Source organism: Pinus tabuliformis, chromosome 5_2, assembly GCF_031772625.1.
Source record: "Pinus tabuliformis cultivar Carrire ecotype Pingquan chromosome 5_2, CPIR1, whole genome shotgun sequence".
Lineage (NCBI taxonomy): Eukaryota > Viridiplantae > Streptophyta > Pinopsida > Pinales > Pinaceae > Pinus > Pinus tabuliformis.
Genome location: NC_142306.1, coordinates 980,353,795 through 980,372,863, shown reverse-complemented (window position 1 = coordinate 980,372,863; position 19,069 = coordinate 980,353,795). Strand labels below are relative to the sequence as shown.

Sequence of the window (19,069 nt, the reverse complement as noted above, 5' to 3'; positions counted from 1 at the left end):
GGATATTGCGAGCAGAGTACTTTCCTCCTCAAATTGGCGCGACAATGCATCTACTACCCTGTTGTCTTTCCCTTTCTTGTAAATGATCTCATAATCATATCCCAACATTTTGGCTAACCATTTATTTTGTTGTGGGGAAGATAGGCGTTGCTCCAAAAAATATTTAAGACTGTGATGATCTGTGCGGATTTGGAAACGTCGCCCCAACAAGTAGGGTCGCCAGGTCTCGACTGCATGTAAGATGGCCATCATTTCCTTCTCATAGGTAGATTGGCCCAAGTTCTTCCCACTTAGTTGTTGGCTGGTGAAGGCCAATGGTCACCCTTCCTGCATTAAGACTGCTCCAATACCTGTTCCCGAAGCATCAGATTCAATGACAAATGATTTGGTGAAGTCCGGTAGTGCTAAGACCGGAGTGGAACACATGGCGGTTTTGAGAGCGGTAAATGCCTGTTGTGCTTCTTCGTTCCAGAAGAAGAAATTTTTCTTTAGCAGTTGCATTAGGGGCTTCGCTATGCGGCCATAGTTGCGGACAAATTTTCGATAATAGCCTGTGAGACCCAAAAATCCTCTCAAGCTTTTCAAGGTCTTAGGTTGAGGCCATTCTTGCATTTCTTGGATCTTTTTTGGGTCCACCTTGACACCTTCACGCCCCACAATGTGGCCTAAATACTCAACTTCTTCCATGCCAAACGCACACTTAGACAGCTTGACAAATAATTTATGCGTGCGGAGCAGTTGCAAGAGGAGATCTACATGCTGAAGATGTGTCGCCCAAGTGCCACTATAGATGAGGATGTCATCGAAGAAGACCAGGACAAATTTTCTGAGATATGGTTTGAGGAGGTGATTCATAAGGCTCTGAAAAGTAGAGGGGGCATTACAGAGACCAAATGGCATGACCAGGAACTCATAATGGCCTTCATGAGTTCTGAAATTTGTCTTGGGAATGTCGACTTCCTTCATGCGAATTTGGTGGTAGCCTGAGCGAAGATCCAACTTAGTGAAGAATTGAGCCCCATTGAGTTCGTCCAGCAAATCGTCAACCACTGGGATGGGAAATTTATCTTTGACTGTTAACTTATTGAGGGCCCTGAAGTCTGGACACATCCGCCACTCCCCATCTTTCTTGAGGACCATGACGACTGGAGATGAATAAGGGCTAATGTTGGGACGAATGACACCTGCTTCCAACAATTCCTTGATGATTTTTTCTATTTCATTATTTTGGGTGAACGGATATCTGTATGGCCGCACATTTGGGGGTTGGGCCCCTGGAACCAATGTGATGCTATGATCATGTTCCCCTCGCGAGGGTGGAAGTTCATGAGGTTTGTCAAAGACCGTCCGATGTTTATTTAAAATCTGTTGCATCTCAGGATGAATTGGCGGAGACATGGTGTCTACTACCTGGATGGCATTAAATTGAGCTACCACTCCATGATGGCCCTTTTTTAACAATTTTTCCATCCTATGCGAGCTTATGATAGAGGGGGCTCTTGCCTGTAGTCCACGGAGGGTATGTGTGGAGTTTTCTGCTTAAAACTCATATATAAATCCTGGAAATCCATTGTGATTGGTCCAAGAGTGCGGAGCCATTCCGCACCGAGGACAATGTCGCAACCCCCCATGTGTATTGCAAACATGTGGGTTTTCAATTGATAATCCCCCATTTTAATTTTGACATTTTCACAGCGACCTTCACATTTCATTGTGCCCCCATCTGCAATCTGGACTTGGAAGTTAGAAACTGCCCGGAAAAAACAATGTGCTGCTTCAGCGATCTTTTGGTGGGTGAAATTATGGGTACTTCCACTATCAATCAAGACTACTACTGGGCGATGTTTAAGAAAACCCCTGATTTTGAGAGTTTGAGGGGAAGAAATTCCTGCTAATGCATGTAGCGAAATAATTGGTTCATCAGATACCATCTCCTGTTGGTTATCTTCTTCGATCGCCTCTGGTTCCTCAAGTGGTGGATCTTCCTCGGTGGAGCTGTAGTCAGTGGCATCTATTTGAAAAAACTTGTGCTCTTTGCATTTATGACCCGGGGAATATTTTTCATCACAGTAGTAACATAGTCCTTGCTTCCTTCTTTCGGCCATTTCCGCAGGTGACACCTTTTGAATCTTAAGTGTTTGCTCATATTGGGAGCCTGTGAGGGACGACCTTTAGCGGGGAAGTTGGGGCGGCTGGATTGGGCTGTTAATGCACGTTCCACCTTACGGGCTACCTGGCAAGCCTCGGTCCATGTGGGAGGGTGGTGGAGTAGAACCTGAGCTTTGATGGCTTCTTTAAGACCGCTGATAAAGCATTCCATGTAGAACTCATCTGTGAGACCCTTAGTGCGGAAGGCTAAAGCTTCAAAAGCAGTCATATATTCCTCCACTGTACCCGTCTGTCGAAGCTTAGTGAGACGCCCCAAAAAAGAGTCTTCCTGTTCAAAGCGACTACGAAGAGTTTTGGCAAATTGGGCCCAATTCTGAAAATGTCCATTGCAACATTGATGCCATTCCTTCCATTGCCATCTTTCATTGTCCAAGTACATGGTGCCCACCATAAGCTTAGTCCCCTCATCTGTGATATGATTCAGTTGGAAATACTGCTCCATTTGTGCTAGCCATGCTGACGTGTGAGAACCGTCGAATTTCTGCATATCCAACTTAGGAGGACGCTGACTGGGTGGTGGACGGGAGTGCCAAACGTGAGGAGAGTGGCTAGACTCACCCTCATGGTAGTCATGGCCATTATACTCCTCCTCGTGGGCTGGCTCCTTGCCTTTTGGGAGTGCCTGCTGTATCTGGTTACTCATTCCTTTAAGCTCAAGTTGTATGAAGTTACTCATTCCTTGAAGCTCATGTTCGATCTTGTTCATCGCAGTTTGGAGGGACTGCATATGGTTTTCAATTTTGTCGATCCTTTCATTGGCCATCGCTTGGGCACGAGTTTCTACCATACACCAACCTGATGAAAAATTGGGACCGCCGAAAAATTTTTACTAAGAAATTGAATGGTACCACCTTGCTCAGCTCGTCGTCCTGATACTGATGGGCTAGGTCACCAATAAGCGTCCCGGAAGGTCTCAGACTCTTTTTTTTTTTTTTTTTTGGAAAACTCCTAACGGAGTTTTACTCCTTCCTGATCAATACTGCAGTCGCCAAATCCTCAAAATGTCAATGCCGCCAAAAGTCCTGCGAAAATTATATCCAGGTACAGGAACCCTTCACAACTACTCCGATCTGGTGCTGCTGCTGATCTGGAATATCCGATCTGGTGGATCTGAGAGATCTAAATGGTGGAACAACTGCTGCTGCTGATCTGGAATATCCGATCTGGTGGATCTGAGAGATCTGAATGGTGGAACAACTGCTGCTGCTGATCTGGAATAGGTGATGTGTGATCCCCCGATAGAAAGGGAACTATGGTCTTGGGGAGTGTCAGGTGCTACAGATCGCAATATACATAAGGGTCTGACAGTAGTACTCGGCCCAATGTTTCAGGGCTCTAACTAAGGAGGATCGACCGTACCCTTAGCCGTACAACCCGACTACCCTATCGTACGGGCGAGTAATCTCTCCGAGTGCTGTTCTCGGTGTACTGTAGCCACAAGACGGCCGAAGGTTTATCTATGGCGAGGTTTCAAGGGAGCTAGGGGGCTTCCTATATACCCAGAGGGTACGTGGAAGACAGTCCGTGCGCGGTTTTGTCTAATGCGCTACTACTCGAAGGGGTACCCACAGGGGTTACAAGGGAGTCCAACAGACGTGACCACCTCTTGTATTTCCTGCGTGCATGCCTCCCCAAATCCGCAAGTTTATGCGCTTAACGACAGATCCCGTGGTTTAAAGACGCCGAAACACGTCTCTAGCCTAAAAAAAAATTTGCTAAAATTTGGAGATCCCACCAAGCCCTGGAAAGTGCTCTGATACCACTTGTTATGCTCTTAACCTGCAAAGCAATACCCAAACATAGAATTTGCGAAGAAGAGATACCGAGAACACAGAATATGCGAAGAAAATATACCCAGAGCACAGAATAGCAATGATTTTATTATTCAGAGAGAAATGTTCACAGGCCTCTTCGAGGGGGCAACCTCCAATAGAGCAGAGCTCGATTACAAAACAAGACACAATGCTCCTCGCAGGGAGTCTCTATCCTTTATATATGACTCACACATGCAATACCACGAGCCAATATCGTGGGTTTTATTAATACCATCTATCTAATACTACCGCCCATTTACCATCTATCTAATACTACCGCCCATTTGCAACGAACTGTGGTCCCGTCATTAATTGCGGGTTAACCACTTACAAATATTAATATGGGCTTTATTGACTCTTGACTATGACGTGATCCCATGACATAAATAAGGGGGTTAGGGTGGGACCCTAACACTAGGAAATCTATTAAGGAGTTTGGTTGGAGAAAATTCTCGACAGTGGGATTGTGTGCTTGCACAAGTGGAATTTGTTTATAACGATTCACCCAACAGAAGCATGGGCAATAGTCCTTTCCAGATCCTATACGGAATGCACCCATGTGGAGTACATGAGTTTTGGGATTTGGGTCAGTTGGAGCGTAGGAGTGCTGATGGTGAAGATTTTGCAAAGGCAATTAGTGATTTTCATGATCAAGTGAAATTAAAATTACAAGATAGCAGCCAAAGATACAAATAGAAAGCAAATTTGAAAAGGCAGGAGGTACAATTCAATGTAGGAGACCTGATATTAGCACACCTACGCAAGGAGCGGTTTCCTAAAGGCAAATACAACAAGTTAAAATGGAAGAAAATTGGGCCTTGCAGGATTATTCGGAAGTTTTCTGCAACGCTTATGAATTACAGTTACCCCCAGGTATAGGAATTTCACCCATTTTTAATGTGGCAGATCTGTACCCCTACATTGCAGCGATTGAAGAAGATAGTTCAGAAAGACAAACACGGGACACCCAAAATGAGAACGACTCGTGGATTAAACAAATGCCCCTAGCAAAGCCTTTAGAGATCGAATAGATCCTAGACACCCAGGTGGCCAGACGGACTCGAAGGAAAGAAAATTTGGGGTACCTAGTCAAGTGGAAGGGTCATCCTATTGAAGATAATTCTTGGTTAGATGCTGGCTAGATTCAAAGCGTCGGGTATTCTATTGAAGAGCTCATGGACATGAGCCATGAGTTTAATTTACCCCGGGAGCCTGATGCAGGAGCATCCGACTGAAAAAGGCGACAGCTGGGAAGTGTTTTTATTTTATTATTTTGCTGGAAAGAAAGAAAAACATTTTGAGTTTCTGTTTTATTTTTTTATATTTAAATTAAGGCTGACTCAGCCATTGTTCTTTAAAAATTAGGCAAGCAAGTCAAGATAAGATTAGTTAGGAGCATGTTTAAAGAAATTGTTAGATAACTAAAAGGTAACTGAGGAACAGTTCCTCAACTGTAAAGAAACTGCTAGTAATGCATTGAAAAAGAAAAACTAGAGCCTGATGGAGGGGCTGCCATCCAGAGAGAAGAGAGAGCTAAGAATTTGTAATTTACAATTGTCTTGAATCTATATAAAAGCAAATGAATCTAGAACCTGTCATTAAGGAAGTAGGACAATTTTTTTATTTCCTTGTGCATAAATATTTTAGACATTGTATTGAAAGCAAGACAGTGAAATAGCTCATTAAGAAGCTGAATGGAATCGACAAGAAACTTGTGACAGAAGGCATCTCAGACCAGGAACCAGACAAAGGCAAAACCAGCATAGACAATACATTTTTTTCCTTCCTCAACAAAAAAACGAGGTACTTTTATATTCAGCGTTTAAGAATAACTATGCATTCATTTCATTTCCAAATTTAACAGTTCATGGTACAAATTATACAACCCAAAAACCGTGGAGGGTTCTGAAACCCATGCAAACCGAAAATTACAACTCACAAGCAAATACTAGTCAAACAGCGAGGGCATGAAAACCCCTTAAACTATACTAATACTAGTCAAACAGCAAGGGCATGAAAACCCCTGAAACCACATACATACGTGGAGGAAGCGAAACCCCAAGGTTTATACCCTACCCAGGTTTTCCCTAAGCCTGCGAAAACTCCCAAGGACGAGGTCGTGGAGCAGCGTTCCCCTGGAATGATCTGCACACCACCACAAAATGGGGCAGCAGTCAAGTAGGGCCATGAGACCAACAATACAGTGAAATAGATTAACCAAAAAGGAGCGAGGATTTACTTGGAGAAGGTTTGATTCTACAACAGAAGACGAGAGCCGAGACTCGCAACAGAGGGTTTCTCCCAACAGAAATGCCATGAGAGAGTTTTGCCTATTCACCAAGGAGCCAGAAGGTTAGAAACTTAAAAACGAAAGAAGGAAATGAAACCAGAACAAGAAAATTACCTGAGAACGAGTTCACTGAGCCGTCCAGTGCAGTAGCAAGGCGAGAACCTATGTTTGCAGAGCCAAATCATCACCAGACCCAACATCAAGAAAACAATCATCGCAAAACAGAGCAGAGACAAAGTATGAGCCGGGTGACAGAGATAAATCGACTTGCAGGTGGGAAATCGACCTGAAACCCTCCAAGAACCAGCGAAGTAAACCACCACAGGGAGTAAGCAAAGGCACAGCGCCAACAAACCACCACAGGGAACAAGCAAGGCACAACACTAACAAGCCACCATACGAGACAAGCAAGGCACAACGCTTACCAACCATCACAAGAACTAGGCGAAAGCACCGAGCACCCATAGAGCCGAACTAGACCACAACAATGCAAGAATGAATTCTGAATACCCTTGGCAAGTGTGATAGACCGTGTTTGCAAACCCGAGGCCAGTACGAAGGGCAGGCCGAAAAACATAAAATGCATTAAAAACCTCACACCAAAACCCTGCCACTGTTTTAAATTCGAAAACGATAAGAGTTAAATGGTCGCTGCTACATGTGCCTCCTCAGGATCGCTACCAATTTGATATTTTACAGCCAAGATAACACCCTCCACAAACATTCTTGTTTCCTTGGGTTGTTGGAGGTTTCGTAATGAGTATCTCCATGGAAATTATTGTTTCCTTGGGTTTTTGGAGGTTTCATAATAAGTATAGTGTGGTTTTACATTATTGCAAATGAGTTGGTGGCTTTGTTGGTTTCCTTTGGTGTAATTTTTGAGATAAATCCGTCAATCTTGGGCTTGACAGTGCTGGCCGGGGGGAATTCAATGGGTGATTAGATGTCAAATGTTGCTTTAGCATTAAAAGGAGGAGATGGGGTTCAGATTGCAATTTCAAGACCTATGCAGGACCTATGTTTAATACACTTGTTGGACTGACAGTGCCTTTGTTGTTGGGATCCTGGTCCATGCGACCTGGTATTTATATTGTTACAAAAGATACTAGTTTGTTTTACACGCTCAAATTTCTTGTCACGGGGCTTCTGTGGGCATTGGTGGTTTTTCCCATGAATGATATGTGCCTAGGAAAGTTGCTGGGAATTGGCCTTTTAACTTTATATTCATCATTCCTTCTTTTGAGATTGAGTAGTGCTTTTGGGCTTCTCTCGATTTCAGGTTTGTATTAACCTTAGACATGTCCAATCATCAGATTGATAATTTCACTTCAAGAAAGCATGCCCTAATCATTTTCTTTGTTTCTCAGGCGGTTTGGTGTGCTTACGGCTGCGAGTACTCTCAACCTGGACGCTAATGGCCGGAAGATTGGTCGATATCAATATTTTTCTCTTCGCCACTCAGAATGTCCATATTGGAAATTCCACTTCTCAGATTTCTTTCTCTCACCCAACATGATATTTCTCTGTCAAATATGGAGTTTTACTCTTCATTATCAGCTTCGTCGTGGAAATTTTCTCATGGGTGTGATTTGAACGCAAGGTGATTTGGTTTTACCAGAGATTTTTCTTTTATGTTCTTGGAGAGGATTCAGCAACAGCCTTTAACTAAGGATTCAAGACGAGGCGATGACCATTACACTACTACCATGTATCAAGAAACAACCTTAGAGAGGCCTCGAAATCACTCAACTTGAGTATATTTTTTCGGATGCAATTCCTAGTGGGACGTATCCATCGCCTACTGAAATCTCAAATATCTTGAAATGTCAGAGTGGGAGCAACTGCTATTGTATATTCTGCAGTTATTTTGGAGTATTTGACTGCAAAGTTTTTGGAATTGGCAGGAAATGCAAGCAAAGCTTTTGAAGGTCGACCGTATCACTCCTAGACATTTGTAGCTTGTTATTCAAGGGAATAAAAAACTTGATACTTTGACTAGTTTTCTACAACTTCCATGGCATTATTGTGGCTTCCTCAATATGGTAATTTGAGTAACACATACCCCTTTTGCTCTTGCATTGATCGTAAGATAGAAGCTGGTATATTGAAGGAATTGAAGCAACTCTTGTCCCCGCCTTCTATATTTGAAGGAATTGAACAAGTCTTGTCCTCGCCTTCTATCATCTACATATTTCAAATCTTAGCTTCAAATTGTTACTCTTATAAAAGGTAGATTTTTTAGACAGTCCAAAACAAACAACCATCATCTGTCTAAAATAAGAGCCATTTACAGCACTGAGAATGTTCAAGTAATAGAGTTTTAAATCATTTCAACTAAAACATACTTAAACACAAGCAAAAATGTTATGAAACCAGCTCACAAAAAGATATAAAAGATAGATCAATGCCTTAGAATTCAGCCTCTTCGAGGGGGCAACCTCCTTTACATTACACAAATGAATGATTCTTTGATGATTCAAATGACAAAACCTCCTTTCTATATATAGGAGTCTAAGGAGTCACAATATAACCCAACCGACCTAACAACAATAATATAAAGGCACAAAAATAACAATAGAGGGATTCTATGGGGCACAGTAATAACAATATGGGGACAATAGGAGCACAATAATATTAATAAGGGATATAACTACAATAGTAATGGGGTAATCACTAGTATTATAGGGACCTAACATGCCCCTTTCCTTCAAAAATGTGTTGTCCTCAATGCTTGAGTAGTTCTGGATGCTTCTATATAAAATTCTCATCCTCCCATGTGGAATCTTCAATGGATAAGTTCTTCCACTTGATGAGATACTCCGAAATTGATCGATTTCGTAGTTGTCGAGTTCTTGTTTCTCTGACTGCTTCCAGTTCCAATATAATTTTTCCTTCCACATCACGTTCTAGCAATATTGTTTGAACTGGGAGCTTGTCGCCTATAACCTTCTTTAAACATGAAACATGGAAAACTGGGTGCACTCAAGAAGCTGTAGGAAGCTCCAATTTGTATGCCAAAGTACCAATCTTTTACAACACCTTGTACGGACTGTAATACTTTGGTGATAATTTATTATCCTTCTTAGCTTGCTTGAGGGATATTTTTTTATATGGTTGTAGCCGTAGGAATACCCAATCACCTACATCAAAACTTCTTTCACTGCGATGTTGATCTGCCTGTTGTTTCACTCTATTCTGCACCAACACGAGGTTATCCTTTAAGAGTTGGAGGACTTGTTGTTGATGCTCGATGTGATGTTCCACTGCTTGAACCTTAGAATTTTCTCTTAAATATGATGTGATGGATGGTGGCTGATATCCATAAAGTGCCATAAACGGGGTCATTTTTGTTGTTGTATGAAAGGAAGTGTTATACCACCATTCAGCTAGAGGCAACCATTTGACCCATTGTGTCTGTTTATCAGATACAAAGAAACGAAGATATCCTTCCAAACATTTGTTTACTTTCTTAGTTTGCCCATTAGATTGAGGATGATAAGATGAGCTATGAGCTAACTGAGTACCGAGATAAGAAAATAATTCTGTCCAAAAATTTCCAGTGAAAATGGGATCTATGTCACTTACAATAATCTTTGGGTTTCCATGTAGCTTTTGAATTGTTTCCATAAATGCAATAGAAACTATATTGGCTTTAAATGGATGTGATAATGCACAAAAGTGTGCATACTTGGTAAGTCTTTCAACTACCACCATGATGACACTCTTTCCCTCAGACTTGGGTAAACCTGTGATAAAATCCATTGAAACCTCCTCCCAATGTTGGCTTGGAATGGATAAAGGTTGTAATAGACTTGGGATCTTAATTATTTCAACTTTATTTTTTTGACAAACCAAACATTCATCCACAAACTTTTGAATATCTGATTTAAGGCCATCCCAAAAAAATCCTTCTTAACCCTATGGTAAGTTTTTAAAAATCCTGAGTGCCCTCCTAAGGGAGAAGTGTGCAATTCCATAAGAATCTTTTGTTTGAGTTGGGAATTCTTACAGAGGTATAAGTGATCTTTGTATCATAACGAATCATTTTACCAGCTAAATGTATCAGATGTACTGGAATCTTGTTGTAACTTTTGAATAAGTGCCCACACTTCTTCATCATTCTTCCATTCCTCCCTTGCTTCGTTTATCCAATCTAGTTGGATAATAGAAATGGCGCACAACAATGCTTCCACATCCTCATCCTTTCTTGAGAGTGCATCTGCCACCACATTTTGCTTCCATTTTTTGTAGATGATTTCAAAGTCATAACTCATCATCTTTCTAACCCACTTTTGTTGCTCTTGAGAGGATAATCTTTGTTCTAAAAAATATTTAAGGCTATCATGATTCGTTTTTACCTTGAAGTGTCTTCCCATTAGGTAGGGTCGCCATTTCTTAAGTGCATGTAGTATTGCCAACATTTCCTTCTCATAAATGGCTTTGTGTAAAAACTTTCCCTTGATTGGACGACTTTCAAAAGCAATGGATCTTTCATCTTGCATTAAAACAACACCAATTCCATTTCCTGAAGCATCACATTCCACAATAAAGGTTTTTGTGAAGTCCAATGTAGCTAAGACCAATGCTTGGCACATTGCCTCTTTAAGATGTTCGAAGGCCTTTGTTGCTTCTGGAGTCCATGAAAATGCATCTTTATTCAATAATGTTATTAGAGGTGCTGCTATTCTCCCATAATTTTTAACAAACTTGCGATAATACCCTGTCAACCCGAGAAATCCTCGCAAATGCTTTATGGATGTGGGGGTTTTCCATTCCGTAATGTCTTTAATTTTTCTAGGGTCTACCTTAACGCCTTCATGAGATACAATATGACCCAGATATTCCACCTCTTGTACTCCAAAGAAACATTTGGATCTTTTTGCATATAATTGTTTCTCCTCCAATAGTTGCAGCACCTTGTCAACATGTTCAACGTGATCGTTCCAAGACTTGTTGTAGATTAGTATATCATCAAAAAATACTAACACAAATTTTATAAGGAAGGGTTTGAAAATGGAATTCATCAAAACTTGAAATGTACAAGGTGCATTGGTAAGGCCAAAAGGCATGACCAAAAATTCATAATGACCCTCATGAGTTCTAAATGCTATTTTCGGAATGTCTTCAGTCTTCATTCTGATTTGATGATATCCTGAATGAAGATCCAACTTGGTGAAGTAAATTGATCCATGCAATTCATCCAATAATTCATCAATGACAGGAATGGGAAACTTATCTTTAATAGCGAGTTTGTTGAGCTCCCTATAATCCGAACACATGCACCATGATCCATCCTTCTTGTGCACCAATACTACTGGAGCAGAGAAATAACTTTGACTAGGTTGAATTATACCAGCCTCTAGCATTTCTGCAACCATACGTTCAATTTCACTCTTTTTGGCATAGGGATATCTGTATGGCCTGATGTTTGGAGGAACACTTACTAGAATCAGATGAATAACATGATCAGGTTCACGAATAGGTGCGAGACCTTTGGGAGTCTCAAATACCTTGGAATGATTGTCCAAGACTTTTTGGAGATCTGGAGAAATAGATGATTTCGATGTGGAAACATCAAGCGAACATAATTGTGCAATTACACCTCTTTGTTCCTTTTTTAGAAGCTTTGTCATATCATTAGAGCTTATTATCTTTCCCGGTTTCCCTGCAATACCCCTTAATTCAACTTCCTTTCCTTCCACACAAAATTTCATGAAAATTTCTTGAAAATTAAAAGCTATTGTACCCAAGGATTGTAGCCATTGGACTCCTAGTACAACATCAGCACCTCCCATTGGAATGGAAAGCATTGGGCTAGTCAATACATATTCTCCCATGGATAGCTTGATATTATGGCACTTTCCAGAGCAATTTATTGTTCTTCCATTTGCAACCATCACGTGACACTCTCGTGCTGGATATAGGAAGCAATTCAATTCTTTTGCTACCTTACAATGAATAAAATTGTGGGTACTTCCTCAATCAATCAACACTATTACCTTTTTTTTCATGATTTGTCCTTCTATCTTGATGGTTTGAGGAGTGGTAATTCCCGCCAATGCATTACAAGATATGGTCAGATTCATTTCTTCTTTATCTAAGCTTTGTTCCTGGAGTATATCCTCTTCTTTTGATCTTTCTTGTTCCTTTTCTTCTTCCTCTTCACAATCTATGTAGAATAATTTCTTCTCAGCACACTTATGACCTTTAGTGTATTTGATATCACAACTGTAACAAAGCCCTTTTGCTCTTTTTTCTTCCAATTGTTGTGGTGTCAACCTTATAGATTGTGGAAGACTAGGGGCAACAACACTTCCATCTTTATAGTTGTGAGTGGTATGCTTCCTGGTTGCCATAATTTTGTTTTCCATTTTTCTTGCTAACCTGAATGCCTTCTCTAATGAATCAGGTTCCCAAAGGCGAACATCATGTTGGATATTATCCTTTAAAGTTCCTATGAACACATCAATCTTATGCTCTTCTGGAATATTTTTTACCCTTATGTTCAATTTTTGGAACTCTTCAATGTGCTCCATTATTGAACCCTTTTGTTTGAGACTTATCAAGTGGCTAAAAAAAATGTTGCTTTTTGTATCCTCATAATGTGCTGTCAATTCTTCCGTAAAAATTGCCCAAGTGATAATTTGTTTACGAGAGCAAAGCCATTGATACCATACAAACTGATTTGGTTCCAAATATAAAGTTGCAATACGTACCTTTTGTGTGTTTTTCACATTATTGAGATCGAAAAATTGCTCCATCTGTAATATCCATGTTGTGGGATCCTTGCCATCAAACTTCCTCATATTGATTTTTGGAATATGGTGGGTCTTCGATCCAACATTAGAGTCTATGAAATCACGATTAACATTTATTTTATTCGCATCATGAGTTTCCTTTACTACCCTTTCACCATTTGTAAGTATTTCTTGTAGAAAATTTATCAAATCTGTCTTCAAATCTTCCATGTTTGTCTTCAAATCTGCCATGTCTCTCTTCAAATTTGTCTTCAAATCTATTTTCAAATCATCCAACTTAGCTTCCACGCCATTCATCTTAGCTTCCACGCCATTTATCTTAGATTCCACACCATTTATCTTAGCTTTTGTGAGAGTGACATTTGTTGCACTTGGTCTTGTAATTTTGATATATCATGTAGCATTTCTTCCTCTTCTTCATGAGTCATGGTAGAGCTTTCAGGATGCTTACTAGGTGTTTGCATTTTCTTTCCTCGGGGCATGAGTTACTCATAATAATGCTCTACTATGCCCTTTGAATTTCTTCAAAATAAATTTTCAAACCAAGCTTAAGCAAAAATTTAAAAAAATCTACACATCTTTTTTCACTTTGTAGGAGCTCGATATTGCCTCTGATGTATCTCTGTAATTTTTGATCATCCAGTTCTGAAATTGTAGCCTGCAGTAGCCCTCTATGTCCTCTTTCCAATGTCGCCAGTCTAATCTAAATTTGATTCTCCAAGGAAGAGTTATGCCAAATCTCCCATAGTGACCTGATTATAGACTAGTTTAGTAGAGAGAACTTGTACGACATTCCACATGTCCTTGTTTTGACCTTTGGCTGTGAAAAATATACACAAGAAACTAAAGTCTGTCCTCTTTCTATACCTTCTTACGAAACTTCAATCCGATGCTCAGAGAGAAAGCTATGACGATTTTCTGCAAGTCACCTGTTTGAAATGTAATTCAGGAGTCTGCAAAAAGACCAACTTCCTCAAATCATATCTCCACAAATATAGCGCGAAAAGCTTTGAAATTCAGATCCAAGGTTCACTATGATTTTGTCTCAAATGAGTTTTTTTTTCTCTTCTAAAACGTCGCAAAAAAAAAAGTTATAACGAAAATGCCAGGAGGACCTATTTGGAGCAGTCAAAACCCTAGAATCCAAAGCTCTGATACCAAATGTTATGAAACCAGCTCACAAAAAGATAGAAAAGATAGATCATCGCCTTAGAATTCGGCCTCTTCAACAGGGCAACCTCCTTTACATTACACAAATGAATGATTCTTTGATGATTCAAATTACAAAACCTCCTTTTTATATATAAGAGTCTAAGGAGTCACAATATAACCCAGTCGACCTAACAATAATAATATAAAGGCACAAAAATAACAATAGAGGGATTCTATGGGGCACAATAATAACAATATGGGGACAATAGGGGCACAACAATATTAATAAGGGATATAACTACAATAGTAGTGGGGTAATCACTAGTACTATAGGGACCTAACAAAAAATAGGCCTTATAACATGGCTCAACTAGGCCCAGATATAAAATAGCTTCCTCTTTCAGATTCGCTGAAGCGACTTCATATATTATTTTCTTTTGTTGTTAAGTACCTTGTGGCATTCTTTTTATTGTTGATTTGCCTCTCTGTCCAAAAATGAGCTATTTATGGTCCCAAGTCTATTAAAAAACAAAGCTTTAAATCATATCACCTAAACATACTTAAATACAATAAAAAATAAGCATCGTAACATGGCTCAACTAGTTCACATACAAAAAGTATGCCATTTTCAGATTCGCTAAAGCTGCTTCTCGTCTAATTACCTTCAGTTATTGGGACAAGACCGTCTATGGATTCCCGAAGACAATGTTGTTTAGTACTCTAAATATATGAATATATTCAATATTGAGTCTTGTGCTTGGTAAGTTATGTCCACCATTATTTTGATGTCTGATGTGTGATCCCATTTTATGATATTCTAACAAGTAGGTAAAGGCTGAACAAGGTTGCTGGTAATGTGCATATCTTGTATACACTAGTACCCATGTTGAGGAGGCATTACAGTTGTATGGAAACCACGAAATCCATGTCAATGAAGAGGTATGTTGCATGCACCATTGCTGAGAGTATCATGACATACTTTACATTATGAACTTTTATGACTTAAATTACTATTTGATTTTGTATTAGGTAACTATTGGAATCTAGTGACACTATGTTGGGTACTGGAGTAAGACGCTTGTTTCTTGCAGTGAGAGTACAACTCTTGCCAAGGTCCATCTACCTCCAGTAATTAGAGAGGTTTATTTTTTCTCTTTTTAGTATTTTGATTCTTATTTTCATCTTAAAAGGGTTATCCACCTAGAGAAGCTTTAATAAATGTATACATATTTTCTAGATATCATGTATACACCATTCTAATAAATAATATTTATATTGGACATTCAATCTTATGTAAAACAAAAAGTTCATTTAAGATTTGTTTCTTTCAAGGCAGTTAAAACCATCTAGCTTATTTTGTAGTGACTTCCACAATTTTCAAACAATTTTGTTTCCAATTTGAATTTAAAAAGTATATTCTATCAACAAACTACCAAAGCCCAATATTCTTTTATTAATAATTTCCACTGCAATATTGTAAATTATTTCAAATTGTAACATATATTTTATGTTAATCAACTCTTACAAGATTTTCTCTAGATATCACGTGACCCATAGTAACACTTTTTTTTTTAAAGAATCATTGGTTGATCTCGAATACCGCGAGCCATAATAACAATTTAACCAAAAAAAATTGAAAGAAACATTGTTTTTCTATAAATTTGTAGTTGCAGCCCTACGTTAATACATGATGCCCAGTCCCTATTATAGCATTTTTCAAGAGGAAATAACATTTTACCACTAGAATAGGTTTCTATTTATCTTTTTATGATCATAGTGATATTTAACCTCAATTCTTCCTTTGCCCTCGTTCTTTTTGTTTTTTTTTTCCTTCAAATGGAATTTCAGTTTTTCCAATATTTTGTATATTTATGTTGCTATATATTTACATTCTTTTATATATATCTTTGTTTTTTTCCTTCAAATAGAATTTCTGTTTTTCCAATATTTTGTATATTTATGTTGCAGTATATTTACATTCTTTTATACCTATCTCGAAAAGAACGGACACTTTTAAATCTTATACATCAAATTCTAACGGTTGATGTTGCAGTATATTTACATTCTTTTATACATATCTTGAAAACAACAGACACTTTTAAATTTTATACATCAAATTCTAACTGTTGGCCGAGGGAGTGAAGATATTCAATATTCTTTTAAAGTGATTTGTTATCTTCCAAAAGTTTAGATTGTTCAAACCGAAGACTAGCAGCAACAGAACTACTCTAGTCTTATAGATTTTCAAATTCAGGTTTTTGTTTACTCAATTTGAGAAACGCTAAAGTATGTGTAACATATCCTACTACCTGATTAGTAGACAAGAGCCAGAGATGATGTGAATATCCATTAATATGGCTTACTATTTTGTAACGTAGATATTTTGCATGTATTATATGTGGCCACACGAGCTGTCATAAAGAAGGCTCACAATTTGATGTCCTAACGAAAACAAAACCCTAGAACAGAACATGAATAGGACCGTCTGATAGTGCTGGTTGCGTGAAATTGTTTTGAGTGCATACAATGCCAAAAATGCTCAAGTTTTTTCCACTGATGCTTTTTGGGAGTCTGGCTCAAGTTTTTTCAATTGATGCTTTTTGGGAGTCTGGCCTAGCTGTAAGTTTCCAACTGATTGACTGGATAATTTTTCATACTGTAGAAACCAAGGCAACTTTATCAACCAGCAGTAGAATTGGCTCGTTGATTACTTTCCTTTGTATATTTTTATTACGTGAGGGACATGATACTCCCAGCTTATTTTGAAAATGTCGATTTCAACACTATGGGTGTAGTCCCTTATACTGAAAATATGTCCTCATTCTCTACTTTTACTAGCCATTGCAGGCCTTCTGATTATATTCCTACAATGCTAGTGGATTGGTCATTTACTGATCCCAAATGGTATAGTGAATATCATGGGAATTACCCTGGCCTTCCCTGCCAAATGCCACATGATCAATGCTTTAATGGGCAAACTGGAATTAGTGAATTACACTCAACAAGATATCTGCATCAAATCCAGACAGAAGATTATCAGAATGTTCGAGTGTTTTATATCAGAAATTATGGACCTTCAAACATGGAGAAAGCTTCCTTGGAAGATGTTAGATCTTGGCTTCTAAAATTTCTTAGGCAAGAGCGTGGAAGAAAAGGGTAGCCCATATCTCTTATTTATTAAGAATTCAACAAAGCTGCTGGTAAAGTTTTAAACCTCAATTATCTTGGATTTCCCAAACTAGCAAAAGTTCTTGAAGAATTTAGGGATGTGATGTTAGTAAAGAAGGTGTCACCCAATAAGGTTTTATATTGCCTGTACAAACAAAACATTAGAATGAAATTATAAAATTTTCTTCAATCTTAGGTTTTATATTGCCTGTACAAACAAAACATTAGAATGAAATTATAAAATTTTCTTCAATCTTTTATTCCTTCGGCATTCCTTCACACCTCTCGGTGTGATAGCTAGTTATAAATATTATGACTTGGGTAATCTCTAGCATGGAGTGACCGCGAACAAAATATTATGACTTGGGTGATCTCTAGCATGGAGTGACCGCGAACGAAATCAAATGAACGTTAGGTCTCAATGGCCAAACCTATCGCCAAAGCTAATTTATAAAGTTGGGTCTCAAATATGTACGTACTTATCAAGCCAAACCTATCTTGTATGTATGTACGTATTTATAAAGCCGAACCTATCAAGTTTGATTCAAATATGTACGTACTTTCTACTTTCCACTTTCCCACCAAAACTACTGGGATAATTATTATTATACATGTTGGCGGGATAGTATTACATATTGGATTTTTGTTTTCATTGGTTACATATTATGTTTTTAATTAAAAATAATTGCAGCTTTTTTTATGTTTAACATTATAGATTGAATTTTATTATTATTTAAATTTACTTATTTCTAATGTGATTGGTTCAGGTTTTATTGTGCAATCATTGTATTGAGTAGTATTACCATAACTCTACCATCATAGTTGGCAAACATTTTGGAGTCTAGTTCAAATAAATTAATTATGTGGGTGGAGTAACATAACCAAACTCACCAAGTTCAAGTAAACTAATTAGGAGTAGTCTTTAAGTATTATTTTTATGGAGGTGAAAAAACTGTGGCCATATCTTGATTTATATTGCTTACACTGGTTTTTTATTACATATATTAATTCAGCACCCTCAAAAACTCATACATCACTTTAATTATGAAGACTTCACATACCAAACTTGTAATTTCAATAAATCCCTATTAAACTTTAAACAAATTAAATAAAAAAAATTCATAGTTTTAAAAATTATTATGGCAGGGTGGAGTAGCGTTACCAAACTCACCACCAAACTAAACTCTACCAAATGCGAGGAGCATCCCGGAGTTTCGTGGCGTAATAACTCGGAAGTCAGGGACACGATACTGTATCAAGTGTGGACGTTAACACAAATTAATGAAGCATACTGCTCCAGCGAATACTTGGCCATATCAAGGGCACGATTGGCAAGCACTAACGGACTCGAAGACATTGAAGAACCATCCATCTCGGACGGTGTTACGTCGCTCCACTTACCTGAAGTCCGGTTTTCAGCTCCACTTCCATGATTTTCCGCTCCAAAATCACGTAGAACTAGGAATCTTGTATTGTGACTTTCTTGTCGCTTGACAAGATTCTGAGTTCTACGTGATTCTGTTGATAAGATTCTGAGTTCTACGTGATTCTGTCGATACTTAGGGTATTTTATTATTAAAAATATTTTTAATTAATTAAATCTAATTTGAATATTCGGGGGTCTACTAGGAACACATATCCAAATGCCAGAGCAGATTTAATTAATTTTAAATATTCAATAGATGTATGCACCTTTACACGACCATGGCTTCGTTCTA

The 19,069-nt window shown here is 38.6% G+C and overlaps 1 pseudogene; it reads left to right on the top strand.

The window, feature by feature from the left end:
- Window positions 1-4,783: 4,783 nt before the first annotated feature.
- On the top strand, window positions 4,784-18,784 carry LOC149162584 (cation/calcium exchanger 4 pseudogene; annotated as a pseudogene).
- The last annotated feature ends 285 nt before the right edge of the window (window positions 18,785-19,069 follow it).